We start from the raw sequence: 6,953 nt of genomic DNA on the forward strand, positions 1-6,953 counted from the left end.
CGCCCCTCGCGGGCTCGCTGCGCTCGCCACGCTTCGGGTTGACGTTGATCGTGGGGTGGCGTTAACAATTGTGGGGGCCATTTCAGACTTCACGGTGACTATTTGGGCTCTGTGGCCCATTTAACATTGTTTCCTATGTAAAAATCGTGGGCATTGAGGCATTGAACACTAAAATCGCGTCCAATCTCACTTTTAACATTGGTCCCTATGGGCATCGCATCGCACCCGTTTTTTAGTGCATTCGATGGTCGCGATGGGCGCCGTTCTAGGTAAAGAGTACCCAATTATGATACATAAAGTAGGCCATTGCAAGTGAGTGTACTGGTAAGCCCTGCAGTCATTGCTACTATGTGGATATTAAGTAAAGTAACTTTATATCCGATGAAAACAATATGTAACATAAGGTCTGAGACTGCATGGGTGTGATTTAATGTAATCACTAATTTGAACAGAAGTAGTAAAATATTAAGAAATACCTTGTAAACATTTCAATAGGGAATTGGCTATGTGTGTATGGATGTTCCATTATAACTCTTGAACGCTTTAACTAATCGTCTTCAAACTTTGCACACTATTGTATCATCTTAAGGGACAATTTAAGTTTGAAGATGGGTTTAATCGCACAAGCTCTTAAGGGCACTGTCATAAGGGTCCATGCTATTTCTGTTGTGTTCATGCATTGTGATATGTTGTTGGAAAGCTTATGACTTTCTGAATACAACCAGGGCCACTGAAAGCACCACCATATCCCAACTGGAGGAGCATGCCCCTGGAAAAAAACTCAAATTTGCATGGGGTGCGGGCTGTGTGCCGGTGCACAGGCTGCTACTACAGCTGCCTCTCATCCCCCGGTCAGCACATGTCACTGAGCAGTGTGCGCTGAGCTTGGGAGAGAGGCTGTGCTGCTGTGGCAGCCTCTGCTATCTACTCCCACTGCCTGGTCTCTGCAGCAGAGAAGGGGGTGCAGGACCCGGGCTCCTCCAACAGACCCAGGCCTGGGTAAAAAGTGAACCCCCCCACACACACCTTGACGGTACTGAATACAACACAATAACAGACTCCCTTAAGTAGATCCTTAACCCCTTGAGTGGTGAGTTTCCCTGGGGCAGGACAAACCTACCAGGGCAGGTTTGTCCTGCCCCAGACATACTCACCACAGCAGGGGAAGCCGCTGCCTTCTGCAGCAGCACTGCCGGCTTCGGCTGTTTGCGGCCACTTGGAAGGGCTTGGGAGCTCTCGAGTGTTCGGCCTTACTGTCTTTGGATACCTGAACTGCCGAGGGTGGCCGAAACTCCCCGAGTGGCCCTGATCCACCCAGAGCGGCCCTGATCCTCCCTGAGCAACAACGGAGGGGGATCAGCAACAGGGGGGATGGTGGTGCGCCAGTGGTTAACTGATGGAGGAACCACTGACGCACCCTTTCTTTACAGTGGCATGCCTGGAAATTTCTTGGGAGAGACCACTCCTGCAGGCCTTAAGACTAGTTTCAAAGTATCAAAGAACATCAAAGGGACTTTGGGAGTGCGGGCAGGTCCATGTAATGTCATGACATCAAACAGTAGTCATGCAATGCTCCTCTTGGAACATTTTGGACAGCCAGGATATCTTTATGGGGCCCCTTGGGACCTGCTGGGCCCTATACAGTTGTCTAGGTTGCGTTGTGGAAAATATGCCTCTGTGAGGGGAATGATTGTTAATGGTGGTGTTTACATTAATTTAATTACTTAAGAGCCCAATAAGTGGTGTAGTGAAGTAATATGACTGATTGTGTAAAACCTGGGGAAAAAAGACCTTATACATTTCTATGTTTCTATGCATAGCACGCAAGTATACATGTTAAAATATATTAGAAAATCTACATTTACAGCTAACACCAATACATCCATTTACAAATTGGAAAATGTGCCATGAGTTTATAATGTGGGAAGGGTCCCCAGCCACAGTATAAATCTATGCCGCTATTGTTACCTGCCATTGATAGCAGGTAGTAACCATCGGTGGGAAAGCATCAATATTTTTTACAATGATGATCGAAGCCCTGCCCCTGGTCCGCCTACATCATAGCTCTGGGAGTCAAACATCGTGGAGAGTGTGAATAACACTGGTTGTTTCTCCCACTAATGCATAAAAGCCCTGGTGGGAATCCATCAGCCCTCCAGCAGTCCTTTGGCCCCTGACCATTGGTGTTTGTCAAATGTCACTGTTAATGGAAAACCCTATTGGCGATCAGTTAATGGTTGAAAGAGGAGTGCGCTGCTGCACAGACTCCAAGTTGGATCCTCCAGGAAAGCTTAATTCCTTAACCAAGATGGCCACAAACCCAGTACTGAGCATTCATGGAACTCTCTTGTCACTGCCAATGAGCAACACAGCGGTGGTACACTTTGTTTCAGAGATTAATGGTGATTACCTGTTCCAAACCATGTTTCCGGTATCCTGCACAGCTTCCCGGAACCAGCATAGCCTTACCGGCTATGGAGCAGTAGGACACCCCGCTGCACTACGCAGTGGCGTCACTAGGGTTGGTGTCACCTGGTGTAGTAACTGGTGGTGTCACCCCCCACACACACTTTCCGGAAGCTGGAGACGGAATGCTTGTGCGCGCTGAAAAAGTTGAGGACGTGGCCTATCAGAAGGGGGCTTGGCCTGTACCGTGATTGTATTGTGTACCTGCAGATTGTGTCAACACACCTATTCCAATCTTCCATTGTTATAGCAGTGCTGTATAGATTGATTGATCAATCCAGCTTAGTTCTTCCCTGCATTTTTACAGGTTACTTAAATCATTAAACACTGTTTATCCTTAATCCTCAGCTCTGCACTGCCACTGGCTGGCTGCAGTGCAAGGCGCTTTGAAAACCTCATATAGCTTCCAGTAAATCAATGTACTGGATAACCGACTGGGCTATTTGTAGTCTTAAGGCATCTGCTGGTGTGTACAGCACATCAGCACATATCGCCAAGCCTGTACACACACATTGTCAACATTAAAGATATGAAACAGGAAAACTAATTTCAAAGTTAATTTATTACCTACTCTGAGTCCTAAAGGTGCCCATACACTACTGCAATGTATCGCAGCAGTGTATGGGCCATCCGACACCCCTGAGCCACCCAGGAACTTCCCGGGTGGCAGGATCGTTTGCGATACATCGCATGCTGTCCTTTCAGATGCAATGTATCGCATGCAACCCCGTCCCCCACCGCTGGGAGTGGGGCCGAGTCAGAGGTCAGACAGGCAGCAGGTCCGACCTCCCACTCAGTCCTAATGCATCGGATCTGACTGGGACGTCAAACACCACTGATCCGTCGGAATCGGGTGAAATCGGCGCATAACAAACTAGTGTATGGGCACCTTAGCCAATTTTTGTGCAGATCCACTATTCGTGTTAATATAGGGCCCAATTCAGACCTGATCACTGCTGTGTGAATTCCCATAGTGCGATACACTGCCCATGCGTCTGGGCCAAATTCACCTGCGAGACACCTGCTAGTGAAGAAATCCTGCTACTTTTTTTCATTTGCGAGCCATTTGGAAGGTGATTGACAGGAATTTGGCGTCTGGGGGTGGTAACCGGCTGTTTCATGGGGGTGCCAAGAAAAACACAGGTGTGCCTAGGAAAACACAGGTGTGCCCAAGCATATAAGGGGAGGGTGTGGGACGTCCTCTCCGTCCCCGATAATCCTGTATTCATCGCAGCCACCGATTAAGTCCCTGGCTTCTCTTAGCTTACGATGAGTGGTGACCAGTGGAAAAATCACTTCATGGTGACCGTCTAACAAATGGATTTTGACATATTCTCTCATCTGTGAAGTATTCGCTAGTTGTACAGATCTATTCACACAGCGAGCACATTCGTTGGCAAGGTGGGATTTCCTTATAGCGGTGCGGCATCTACCTGATCGCTAGCCTGTGCCAAATCACACAGCAGCAATCAGGTCTGAATCGGGCCAATAGCACGGAAACTAATGACTTCCTTGGGGGGTTATTCTGGTTGGTTTGCAAAAGCAAACTCCTTCTTTAATGGACAAAACCATGCTGCACTGCAGGTGGGGCTGATGTACCATGTGCAGAGAGAGTTACATTTGGGTGGGGTGTGTGTTCAAACTGAAATCTTAATTGCGGTGTAAATATAAAGCAGCCAGTATTTACCCTGCACAGAAACAAAATAACTCACCCAAATCTAATTCTCTCTGCACATGTTACATGTTACATCTGCCCACCTGCAGTGCACATGGTTTTGTCCATTAAAGAAGGAGTTTGCTTTTGCAAACCAACCAGAATAACCCCCTTGGTGCCTTGGTGATTTACTAGTTCCCAGGGAATTGACAAGCTGAATATTTTTTCACTCCATAAAATGACTGTGCTACTGCACGCCGGCGGCCGGTGAACCTGAAACTAATTTTGTTGTCAGTTGTCTCCGGATTATATAAAACACTTCAACCGCTGATTTGCTTTAACAGCTGGGTTTATTGCTGCGAGATATCTGAATTATTCTAAGTAGCGTTCTGTCTTGGAATTCCCTTGGCTCACTCACAGCTTATCGCTTGCTCACTGGCAGATGAGCCAATATCCTATCTTGTGATTGAGCGGGGAAAAATCTGAGTACCCCGACAAGTGCTTAGGTCTTGTCCTCCCAGTGGCCCCCTTCAATATCTTCATTTAGGCAGAAGAAGAACAAGCTAGTGCTAACAATACAAATAACAAAGTACCCCTTGTCATTTAATCTGTTTCTTATCTGATCACACAGGCTCACGGGATTGACAATATGTCTCCGAGGGGCGTTCACAGGCAAGGCATCTTTGTTTATATCAAACACCATGAGAGAGAAGCCATTTATGAAGACATTTCCGTGCCAATAAAGCTCAGCAGTTTATTTATTTGTTCTTGATTGCGTTCAAATAGAAAACGGTTCTTCCTCTCCCACCAGGTACTCCACATAATTACATGCAAATAAGAACGCATAATAACAGTATTGTCCCAGGTCTTTCTACTTGAAATTAAATTACCAGTGCATTTGCCATAGTACTGTTATCATCTTTCTAGTAAAAAAAGATGTGATTATACAATATTCTTATTATTGTTTATTTATATGGTGCTACAAGGGTTCCATAGCACCCAACAATATATAAATGAGAAAAAACAAGAAAACCATGACCTAAGGTGCCCATACACTATGCAGTTGTGGGACGATTTCATCCGATTTCGGCACTTTGGCCCAATAAATCGGGTGAAATGAGGCCAAAATCGCATGTGTGTGACATCCGATCCGATGCGTGGTCCCGTGCGCATTGGACCGGATCAGGAGGTCGGGCGGGCAGTGCGTAAGATCGCGTCCGATATGATCATGTCACCACGGTAAAGAAGCAGCGGGACGGGAGGTGGATGCTGGTGCTCCAGCGGGTGGTGAGGAGCAGCGGGGCGGGTATTAGGGTGGTGAGCGCTAGCGGGTGTTCAGCAGGACGGGCAGCGGCGGGTATTAGAATTTTTAAATAAAATGTCAAATGACTGACCGGTCTCCCTTTTCCAACTTGCTAACAAGGGCATGATCTCAGCATGTATGGAACATGGCACCTACACAGATGCTTCAATAAATGGGTTTTCTGCACCTTCCTTTCCTGCGGCCTCTGTGTTACTGTGTGGCATAACAATATGCATTTGTACACCTAGCACATGCCTGACACAGAAACACATTGCAGCGATCTGAGTTGGATGTATATTGAGAGATGTGTAATTCACCCTGTACACTTAAGTGCATTGTTACGCATTCACTTGTAGCGCAAAATGCACCCAACTGTAAATGAGACCCATAGCATCTAATTTATAGCAACAAGGAACATTTATTCCCTGTCAGAATCCTGACATATGAATACTTCCACTGACCTATATTTACATATCTATGCATATGGTCTGTATATGGTGTTATATGCAAGTCTAGTGTAGCGCATGTTGTCTATGACTTTGAACTGGGGCCATGAAACGAAGGGGGGGGGACAATTTAAAATGTCAGGCTTACAGAGTCCTGTAGACTGTATTGATTTTACAGTATTTCTCCACTGTTCTCTGACCAACCCTTTCCCTTCCTTACCCCCGGATCATACTTTTAAATTTCAGTTCTAGGGTATTTGGCACTCTCCTGCAAACTATAAATTTGCACCCTCCCTCCCTTGCTGTAAAAAAGGGTGAAGTCTCATAAGAAAGGGGCATGGCCATACCATACCATGCCGTACCCTCATTTCATGCAGTGCCACTGATTAACATTATGCCACACAAGGGTGTAACTACCATAGGTGCAAGGGGTGCAGCTGCTATGGGGCACAGAGCTGAAGGAGGTCCATCTTTACTGTCTAAGTAATATGTTTTACATACATTTATCACCATCAGTTGCTAAATAGGGGGTCCTTAAAAACTTTTTTGCCCCTGATTCACATTAGGCAACACAGAAGTACCCCTTATATAAGGTATGCCACAGTAGTGTCCCATATACACATTATGTAACATGGTAGTACTCCTTATACATAGTATGCTACACAGTAGAACCACTTATAGACTTTATGCCACACAGTAGGCACCCTTATACACATTAGTCTATACAATAATACCCATTATACACTGTATGCCACACAGTAGTAGTGCTCCTTAAACACATTATACCACACAGTAGCGCCGACCCACGACGAGGTCTCACGTCTGGTCCAGGACGGAGCAGCAGACTGAGGTCAGCCGGCGATGACACTAAGAGTCCCTTAGGAGAACGCGCTGTGACTCCACAAGGATTTATACACACAGAACGCAACCATCAACAGGTCAGAATATTGCTTCCTTCTCCCCGTGAACCTCAATACATTTGGAGTATAATCAACCATTGAATTGAAGATACTGTAACTATGGCTCTACCTTAATCTATGTGGAACAGTGTCATTCCTGTTATTGGATACAAAATATTTTAATA

The sequence above is a fragment of the Crinia signifera genome, chromosome 4 (assembly GCF_055691185.1).
Source record: "Crinia signifera chromosome 4, ASM5569118v1, whole genome shotgun sequence".
Taxonomy (NCBI): domain Eukaryota; kingdom Metazoa; phylum Chordata; class Amphibia; order Anura; family Myobatrachidae; genus Crinia; species Crinia signifera.